Here is a 10,572-nt window from a genome sequence, read left to right as displayed (position 1 = left end):
TATAACCCCCCTACTGTGCCTCTTTATAGTATTGCAGCACCTACACAGTTATTTGCCAATTTTCCATGGTTCCCATAGAGTATGATGCCCCCCATAGAGAATGATGTTCCCACACTCCTCTGTTGAGGACAATGTGGGAGGACCGTCATACTTTTGGGCATCCTGAAGATGTCGGTACTGCTAATAGAGTTGCAATTGATGCTGCACACGCCAGGACTGGCCCATCTGGTATTTGACAGAATTACCTGATGGCCAGTCCGGCCTGAAAGGCAGCCTCCATTATGCTATTGGTTGGTATCTGCAGGATAACAGGGATGACGGATAGAAATGCAGAACTTTTCAGAAAAGTGTATCATATAAAATGCGTAATTATAAGAATGGTAGTTTCTGAGAGTTGTTATATAGAGTCTATGTTATGTGTCTATTAGTGAGGAAGAGGAAGGAGAAGAGGACGGTGAGGAGACAATCCCCATGACACCGGCCAGGAAGGAGAACACCAGAATGTAAGTAGAGAGATGGTGAGAATATCACGTACTCGCCGACATTCAACATCCGGAGACTCCAGGAAAAAGTTACCCAGAGACACATCTATAGCAGTTGTGTTCAGTCAGGTAACTTTCTCCGGAGACTTTCTAAGCATCAATTCTACTAACCAGAGCGGCATTTGTTATTTCAGGTGTCGCGGGCGGAGGGGTTTTGGGAACACCGCTCGCCTGAGGGATCTCTGGCGCCCGGGTCCGATGCTTCTGCTCCTCGGTGGCTCGAGCACGAGGCCGGACTCGGGGACTCGAGCAGCGCCTCCTCGCCCACGAGTGAAAAGGGGAGGTTTGGTGGTGGGATGTCGGTTGTGACGCCAACCACGGGGTTGTGGTGAGGATGGGCACCACCACTGCTGGTGACAGGGTTTCCCGGGAGTGATGGCAGAGAGCAGCTGAGGTGTTGGCCCCTCCCTGGGTAGGGGCTGTTGTCCTGGGGCCCGGTATGAGGGAGCGTGCTGCAGGGGATAGGTGCAGGTGCTGATGCGGGGAGGCAGCGTGGATGCGGGGCAGCGTTACTGTGCAGCGATATGCCAGGTGGCACTGGTGTACTCACTCAGGTAGTCAAGGACCGAGTCTCTGGTAAACCAAACGGCTGGATGGATGGGGCCCGCAGTCAGCTGCGGTGTCTTCACTCCCCGGACGGGTTGATGGTGGCTGTCTTTCCCTGCACCTGTGTGTAAGTGTTTGACCTTTATGGATTCCCACGGGTGGTCCGCTCCCCGGCTTGTACGTGTCAGGAGAGCCCGTTTTGCCCGCAGGCGCTGGCCCTTGGATCTCTGGCCGTTGGCGGTGGCACTTATCCGGACGGTTGGGCTGTTGCCTTCTGATGGGACTTGATTGGGAATGAACCTCTGAGGTCCAGACCGCAATCAGGTAATTTGATCGTTACGGCGGCTTCCGAGCCTAGTCGGGGTCTGAGTACCGTGCCTTGGTGCTTGGCTTTTATCCACTCCCCGGTTCGGTACCGGCGGGCCAACGCCCGACCCTGGTCCTACGGTTCCGCAGACCTCCACCAACTCCTGCAGATGGCCACCACCGTCTACCGACCTTGCTGATGGTGCCTGGGCTTCGACACAGAGACACACAGTCTCTCTCTCCCCACTTCTCCACTTCAACTCTCCAAAAACTCAACTAACTGTTCTTTCCCGCCTCCAGGACTGTGAACTCCTCGGTGGGTGGGGCCAACCGCCTGGCTCCACCCCACCTGGTGTGGACATCAGACCCTGGAGAGAGGCAACAAGGGTTTTGTTTGACGAGTGTTCCTGACCAGGGAAGGGGGTGTGTGTGTATGTGATGTTATTTTGTGACCCCTGGGGTCCAGGGCGTCACACAGGCGCTTTGGAAAGTCTGTGAAGATCGCAAGGGAAAGAAGAGAGAGACTGCCGTAAGTAATCCATGACATTCAATGGTTGAAGTCCTCAGTACTTTTTCACTGTAAGAGGTACTTTACACACTGTGACATCGCTAGCAATTGCTAGCGATATTGAGCGCGATAGCACCCGCCCCGGTTGTACGGCCGATATGTGGTGATCGCTGCCGTAGCGAACATTATCGCTACGGCAGCGTCACACGCACATACCTGTTCGGCGACGTTGCTGTGACTGCCGAATAATCCCTCCCTCAAGGGGGAGGTGTGTTCGGCGTCACCGCGACAACACTAAGCGGCCGGCCAATAGAAGCGGAGGGGCGGAGATGAGCAGGACGTAACATCCCACCTACCTCCTTCCTTCCTCATTGCCGGCGGCCGCAGGTAAGGTGAAGTTCCTCGTTTCTGCGGTGTCACACGTAGCAATGTGTGCTGCCGCAGGAACGACGAACAACATCGTACCTGCAGCAGCAACGATAATTGGTAATAGGGGGGGCATGTCACCGATTAGCGTTTTTGCGACGATTCAAAATCGATCATAGGTGTCACACGCAACGGCATCGCTAACGCGGCCGGATGTGCGTCACAAATTCTGTGACCACCAACGACATCGCTTACGTGATGTCGTAGCGTGTAAAGCGGCCTTAAAGCCGGCTTTACATACTACAATATATCTTACGATGTGTCGGCGGGGTCACGTCGTAAGTGACGCACATCCGGCATCGTAAGGTACATTGTAGTGTGTGACAGGTACATGCGATTGCGATTGAATGAAAATCCGTTCATCGCATACACGTCGTTCATTCCTCATGAATTGAACGTGTGGTTGAGCAATGTTCCCGAGGCAGCACACATCGCAGTGTGTGACACCCCGGGAACATTGAACAGATCTTACCTGCGTCTCGCGGCTCCAGCCGCCAATGCAGAAGGAAGGAGGTGGGCCGGATGTTTACGTCCCGCTCATCTCCGCGTCTATTGGCCGGCTGCCGCGTGACGTCGATGTGACGCCGAACGTCCCTCCCACTCCAGGAAGTGGATGTTCGCCGCCCACATCGAGGTCGTATGGACGGGTAGGTACGTGTGACGGGGGTTAATCGTTTGTGCGGCACATTCAACAAATTGAACGTGCCACACATACGATGGGGGCCTTGTAAATCGCATACGATATCGTATGCGAAATTGCAACGTGTAAAGCTGGCTTTAGACATAGCTTCAAACAGTGGAGTAACTTTAACATCTGAGGTCCCACACTACCTGTTATACTGATGAATTGATATGTGGTAGAGGGGCTTTTAGCCCCCGATGGCAACAGATCCCGATGTGACTGCGACCCCTGCACTCCCTATAGCTATGTGTAAATGGTCGTCTCTCCCCGGCCTCCGCGCACTGGTACAATCTCTGCTTTACAAAACCCAAACAAATGACAGCACAGACACCAAAACACTTACATCTTATTCCATCCACACACTATGGAGTCTGGTGCCGGCCATTTCTTCCTAATTACTCCCTATAGCTGCTCCCCTGAGTTACACTAATTGTCATAGCATTTATTAACGAGACGCTGTATATACATGGGGCTTTCTGTAAGTGTCACTGGCTCTAACAAACGCTACATTTTCATATAGGCCAACGAGAGAAGTAAAGGAAGCCTGGCCGAGCACGGAGTCCATCAGGTAAGTCACTAGGACTGTCACTTCATTTACTAATGCATTTTTTTATGCTTTTTCCCCATTATTTGATTTTTTTTTGTGCAGATGTGAAGCCGCTTTTTTAAGTGTTTTATAGTACACAAAAGCTTTGATTCTGCAGTAAAAAAGTAACTGCAATTTTTTTCCATGTATTTTAGGCTCCATATTGAAGCCTCTAGAGAAAAAAAGCACCAAAACCGCACAGTTCAGCGGCGTCTTTAGATGGACACTGGGTGAGGTTTGCAGCATATATGCTACATGTGAACACGGCCTAAATGTCCAAGCAAAATGGATGTGATTTCATGAATTCTCCCCTGAATGTTCGACTAAAGACGTCGCTGAACTGTGCGGTTTTGGTGCTTATTTTCTCTATAAGCTTCTAGATGGAGCCTGAAAAAAAGCAGGTAAAATAAAAAAACGCGGAGCGGCGCTGATCTGTTCACTATTCACAATACAAGAGGCCGCGTTCTTGGGCTCAGCAGCGCCACCTGCTGGAGCTGTGCAGAACTGTGCGCTGTCCTATAGAATTCTAAATTCATCAGAAAAATTTCTCCTGCTCATGAATGGTGGATTTATCTCCACTAGGGTGGGTTCACATTACTCAATTAAGGCATATTTCTCGTTATGTTTTTCCAAAATCACAGCAAAGACCATTACAATAAACGCACCATAATTGCAATGTGTGTACACGCTCTAACCCTCTCTTATAATGGATTATGTTTTTTAGTGCTGAGGAGAAAGAGGATAACATCAAGGAAGATAACATCAGGAAGGATAAAATCAAAGAGGATAACATCAAGGAGGAAAATATCAGGGAGGATAAAATCAAAGAGGATAAAATCAAGGAGGATAAAATCAGGGAAAATAACATCAAGGAAGATAACATCAAGGAGGATAACATCAGGGAAGATAACATCAAGGACGACAACATCAGACCGTAAGTAAAGAGATAGTGAGATATACAGTATAGGCTGTATACAGATGTGGATGTGTAATGTACTGCATTTTTTATCTGTGTAAGCCCCCTTTAGTTACAGTAATTGTCATAGCATTTATTAACGAGACGCTCTATATACATGGGGCTTTCTGTAAGTGTCACTGGCTCTAACAAACGCTACATTTTCATATAGGCCAAGAGAAGTAAAGAAAGCCTGGCCGAGTACAGAGTCCATCAGGTAAGTCACTAGAACGGTCATTGCATTTATTGCTGCATTTTTTATGCTTTTCCTCCTTATTTGATGCGTTTTAGGTGCAGATGTGAAGCCGCGTTTTTAACTGTTTTTATAGTACAGAAAAGCTTTGATTCTGCAGTAAAAAAGTAACTGCAGTTTTTTCCATGCCTTTTAGGCTCCACATTGAAGCCTCTAGAGAAAAAAACACCAAAACCGCACAGTTCAGCGGCGTCTTTAGACGGACACTGGGTGAGGTTTTCATTGAATCACATCCACTTATTCTTGGACGGCTAAACAAAGCAGAATTTTTGTGCAAAAAAACAAGCAGGAAAAAACGCAGCATTTATGTTACATGTGATCACGGCCTAAATGTCTAAGCAAAGTGGATGTGATTTCATGAATTCCGCGCGCGAATGTTCGTTTGAACCTATACGGGCATGTAGGTCATAAGAAGCTGAATAAAATGATACGTAATATCTGCGATCTGATGTCTTATTATAACAATAATAATAATTTTTCTTTCTATAGCGCCATCATAGTCCACAGCACTTTACATTTCAATCTTATTCCAGAGAAAGCCACGTTTGCTTAATATGTAAATAAGCTCTTAAGATCTCTGGGCGGGACACAGATCTCCCAGAGAATCTACCTGCAGAGCTTAAGTTAAATAAAATGGGGTGTTACTGGTGTGAGACATGTAATGACTGAAAGTCTGCTTTCCTAAGATACATGTCTCACACTGGTAGCTCCTCCTTTTCTTGAAAATAAGCTCTGGATAGAGATCTGTGTCCAGCCCATAGATATTAACAGCTTATTGACATATTAAGAGAAATGTGGACTTCTCTGGAATAAGACATTGGATCACAGATATCAAGGTATAAGTTTTTTCAGCTTCCTATGATGTACTTGCCCATATAGATGACTTAGGAGTGTCGATTCAACTGATAATTTCCCTTTAACTCATTGCATCTATTTAGGAGACACACCATATAGATGATATTTTCTGATATTTTAAGTGTCTGTGTTTCAAATCACTGTATCTATTGTTGTCATATACTTATCAGAATGATAATGTGAAGTGTCTAAATGTCAATTTCTCTGGGGTTTTTTTAAGACACAAATGTAAATGGTGGATACCTAAATGCTTGAGGAGAAAGAACAGGAGCAACATCAGAGACAGGTAAGTATTTTAACCCCTTTTCCCAGAGGATGTGTCCTTATGTCCTAACTGCTTTCTTCCAGATGCAAAATTATGCAATGGTTTTTCCCAGTAGTTACAAGGCCGAAGATCTGTCCTCATGCAGCAAAATGAGAAAATGCTATTTATACAATGAGTTATTACCATAATTTTCATACTATATACTGTATGAGCCCTCACATTGTACTCCTAAATACAGTATGAGCCCCTACATAGCTCATCTATAGAGTATGAGCCCCCACACAGTGTCCTATATACATTATGAACCCCCACATAACTGCTATATACAGTATGAGCCCCCAAATACCTCTACTAGATAGAGTATGAGCCCCAATATAGCCCCAACATAGCCCTCCTATATACAGTATGAGCACCCACATAGCTCTTCAATATACAATTACACATGTTTTATATATATATATATATATATATATATATATATATATAAAAATTTATATATATATATATATATATATATATATATATATATATATATGGAAAACATATACTCCCCTTGGTCCCGTTTCCCCGCTGCTGCGCTCTGCTTTGGTCTCCGGTGCACTGACTCTCTACACAGCCGGCACAATGATGTGATGTCATCGCCTCTGCTGTCTCAATTGCACTTGGTGATTGGTGGAAGAAGTAGCCATTGGCTTTGTCCTCCAATGTATTCAGCACTATCTGCATCCTGGGGATAAAGAGAGCGGTGACACTGGGACGCCAGCGGTGGAGAGAATGGTGCCGGCCGCACTTTACCCAGGTCTGATCTATATCATGTGGCGATGTATATGAGACATGTCAGACATTCTCCTCATTGTCTGTGTCGCTATAGGACTAGGATTTGTTCCTCATTATTATTTTACTTACTATTTACTTGTTAGAATTTCTTCTATTTCTCCAGCAGCAAAAAGGACAGCAACGAGACAGAGAGCCGTCCACAAAAGTAAGGAAACGTTTCCCCCATTGTTGTAAATAACATTTTGTTATACTGAGGCTCATAATATAATTAGATATATTTGTGGCTTCCCATTATTTCTCTATACTATATTGTATATCTTTAATGGAAGAATTCAATATTTCACTATCTATCTATTCGCCCCATAGTGAGAGAAAAGCATTTCCCTTTTCAGTTCCCGTCTTCTAAACTCACTATCTCTCCCGTCCTTCCTTTTCCATCTAAACACTTTTTACCAATTGTTTGTCTTCCTTTTAGGCTCTTCAGATTATTTTCATGCTGCATCAGCAAAACAGTGACAGAATAAAAAAGAAAAAACGTAAGTAGTTTTCAAAATATTTATTGAAAGATTTTAAGATTTACAAGTTGTTTTCAGTTTCATCTTATCAATGTGTAGTATAAGCCCCTCCTGTATACAGCATGAGTCCCCACATAGCTCTTATACACAGTATGACCCTCACATAGCCCCGATATCAGTATGAGCCCTTATATATCCCCTATATACAGTTTGAGTCTGCCCATTGCTCCTATACACAGTATGAGCCCTCCCATAATCCCCTATATATAGCATAAACCCCACATATCCCCTAAACACAGTATGAGCCCTCACATAGCCCCCTATATACAGATTGAGTCCCCACATAGCCTCCTATACACAGTGTGACCCCTCACGTAGTCCTCTATATATAGCATAAACCCCACATAGTCCCCTATACACAGTATCAGCCCTCGCATAGTCCCCTATATATCATACGCCCCACATATCTCATTTTACACAGTATGAGCTCTCACATATCCCGCTATATACAGCTTGAGTCCCCACATAGCCTCCTATACATAGTGTAAGCCCTCACATAGCTCGTATATAAGTCCCTATATACAGTATAAGCCCCTACTTAGCTCCCTGTATACAAGCACACATCCCATACACAAACTAATAAAAGAAGAAAACACTACACCTAATCACCTCGCTCTGCTCTGCTCCCTGGGGCTCCTCTTCTGCTTGTGGCTGGTGCAGACATGTTTGTACTGATGCGATGATGTCACAGAAAAGGAGATGGGCTCCCCTGAAACTGCGCTGCCATTCTGTATTGGTGCCAACAGAGCTCCAGGAAATCTCCCCTTCTGGACATGTGCACCACCAAAGGCAGCACACAAAGCATTGTAATGAAGGCGTTCTGGACCTAAAAAAATTCTGCCTATGTGTACACACACACACACACACACACACACACACACACACACACACACACACAGATATATTGTTTACAGGTCTTTAACTGACTATTACTCCCTGGTGTTTCCATCTTACTCTATGTCCAGTGTCTTGACTATACAGACTCAGCTCTTTTGATTTGCACTTTCCTCATATTTCAGGTGATATTATTTGTGTGCACTTTGTAAAGTTCCCTTATAGATTGGACCCCTGTGCAGTATTTTATGAATTGTGTGTGTAACTTTTATGATCTACTACATTTATTTTTTTCTTACTGTATTACATTTTGCACTTTGCCTTTTTGTGCGTTTTGTACTTATTTTTTTTTTCATTGAGCCATAATTATCTCTCGGGCTTAGGATTACTGACACAATCGATTACAAACACTACTGTAATACATATCTTTTATTTTTTGTATTGTTTAATGAGTCATTACTATATGCACTGTGACTATTAATTGGTTTTGATGTGTGTTCTTTGCAGATCTTTCAGCTGTAGTTATCATGGAGTCTAACTACAATAAGTATACCAGAGGATTAAACATTGTTTAACGATAAAAGGAAAACAATGGTTCAGTTGGGAAAGCCGGGATAACTGTAAAACATTAAAAGGAACCCCAATAGGATAATTGATCCCCTAGACAATTGGGAATCCCTTTAGAGGCAATATTTCTTTGTGGATTGTGGGAAGTGCGTAGAAGGATGGTAATATCGGGGTGTTGGGTACCATTAAAAGAAATTCTTCTTTTGAGATGAGCTGACTATCTGTAGCATCGATGAGCAGAGATGTCAATGAGTCAGGGTAGGCACGGGTGGGGTCATTACATAAAATCTTGTATGTTTCCTCAGGATTTAGTAACACATACATATGGAAGTTTGAGGATCCAGTATTACAATTTTACTATCCTTATCAGAGAGTTTCATGATAATCTCCTGGTTATTCTCAAGATCATCCAAATTATAGACCTCTTCACTGGGAGATTACAGTGAAATATCTCCATTTTTTTTAATATTTTTATTTTTACTTGAGATGAGCTGACTATCTGTAGCATCGATGAGCCGAGATGTCAATGAGTCAGGGTGGGCACGGGTAGGGTCATTACATAAAATCTTGTATGTTTCCTCAGGATTTAGTAACACATATATATGGAAGTTTGAGGATCCAGTATTACAATTTTACTATCCTTATCAGAGAGTTTTATGATAATCTCCTGGTTATTCTCCAGATCATCCAAAATATAGACCTCTTCCCTGGGAGATTACACAGTGAGGGATCTCCATTTTTTTAATCTTTTTATTTTTACTTGAGATGAGCTGACTATCTGTAGCATCGATGAGCCGAGATGTCAATGAGTCAGGGTGGGCACGGGTAGGGTCATTACATAAAATCTTGTATGTTTCCTCACGATTTAGTAACACATATATATGGAAGTTTGAGGATCCAGTATTACAATTTTACTATCCTTATCAGAGAGTTTTATGATAATCTCCTGGTTATTCTCAAGATCATCCAAAATATAGACCTCTTCCCTGGGAGATTACACAGTGAAATATCTCCATTTTTTTAATCTTTTTATTTTTACTTGAGATGAGCGGACTATCTGTAGCATCGATGAGCCGAGATGTCAATGAGTCAGGGTAGGCACGGGTAGGGTCATTACATAAAATCTTGTATGTTTCCTCAGGATTTAGTAACACATATATATGGAAGTTTGAGGATCCAGTATTACAATTTTATCATCCTTATCAGAGAGTTTAATGATAATCTCCTGGTTATTCTCAAGATCATCCAAAATATAGACCTCTTCCCTGGGAGATTAGTGAAATATCTCCATTTTTTAAATCTTTTTATTTTTACTTGAGATGAGCTGACTATCTGTAGCATCGATGAGCCGAGATGTCAATGAGTCAGGGTGGGCACGGGTAGGGTCATTACATAAAATCTTGTATGTTTCCTCAGGATTTAGTAACACATATATATGGAAGTTTGAGGATCCAGTATTACAGTTTTACTATCCTTATCAGAGAGTTTTATGATAATCTCCTGGTTATTCTCAAGATCATCCAAAATATAGACCTCTTCCCTGGGAGATTACACAGTGAAATATCTCCATTTTTTTAATCTTTTTATTTTTACTTGAGATGAGCGGACTATCTGTAGCATCGATGAGCCGAGATGTCAATGAGTCAGGGTAGGCACGGGTAGGGTCATTACATAAAATCTTGTATGTTTCCTCAGGATTTAGTAACACATATATATGGAAGTTTGAGGATCCAGTATTACAATTTTATCATCCTTATCAGAGAGTTTAATGATAATCTCCTGGTTATTCTCAAGATCATCCAAAATATAGACCTCTTCCCTGGGAGATTAGTGAAATATCTCCATTTTTTAAATCTTTTTATTTTTACTTGAGATGAGCTGACTATCTGTAGCAT

At 43.2% G+C, this 10,572-nt stretch overlaps 1 long non-coding RNA gene across 1 annotated transcript; it reads left to right on the top strand.

The window, feature by feature from the left end:
• The first annotated feature begins 4,451 nt into the window (after positions 1–4,451).
• LOC142244546 (uncharacterized) lies at positions 4,452–8,787 on the top strand. The gene is made up of 6 exons (XR_012724585.1): positions 4,452–4,530; positions 4,724–4,768; positions 5,880–5,945; positions 6,865–6,906; positions 7,177–7,237; positions 8,618–8,787. It is a non-coding gene; the product is annotated as an uncharacterized LOC142244546 (long non-coding RNA).
• Positions 8,788–10,572: the final 1,785 nt, after the last annotated feature.

This window comes from Anomaloglossus baeobatrachus, chromosome 6 (assembly GCF_048569485.1).
Source record: "Anomaloglossus baeobatrachus isolate aAnoBae1 chromosome 6, aAnoBae1.hap1, whole genome shotgun sequence".
Taxonomy (NCBI): Eukaryota; Metazoa; Chordata; class Amphibia; order Anura; family Aromobatidae; genus Anomaloglossus; species Anomaloglossus baeobatrachus.
Note: the sequence above shows the minus strand (reverse complement) of the source record. Positions and strands in the feature narration are given on the sequence as shown.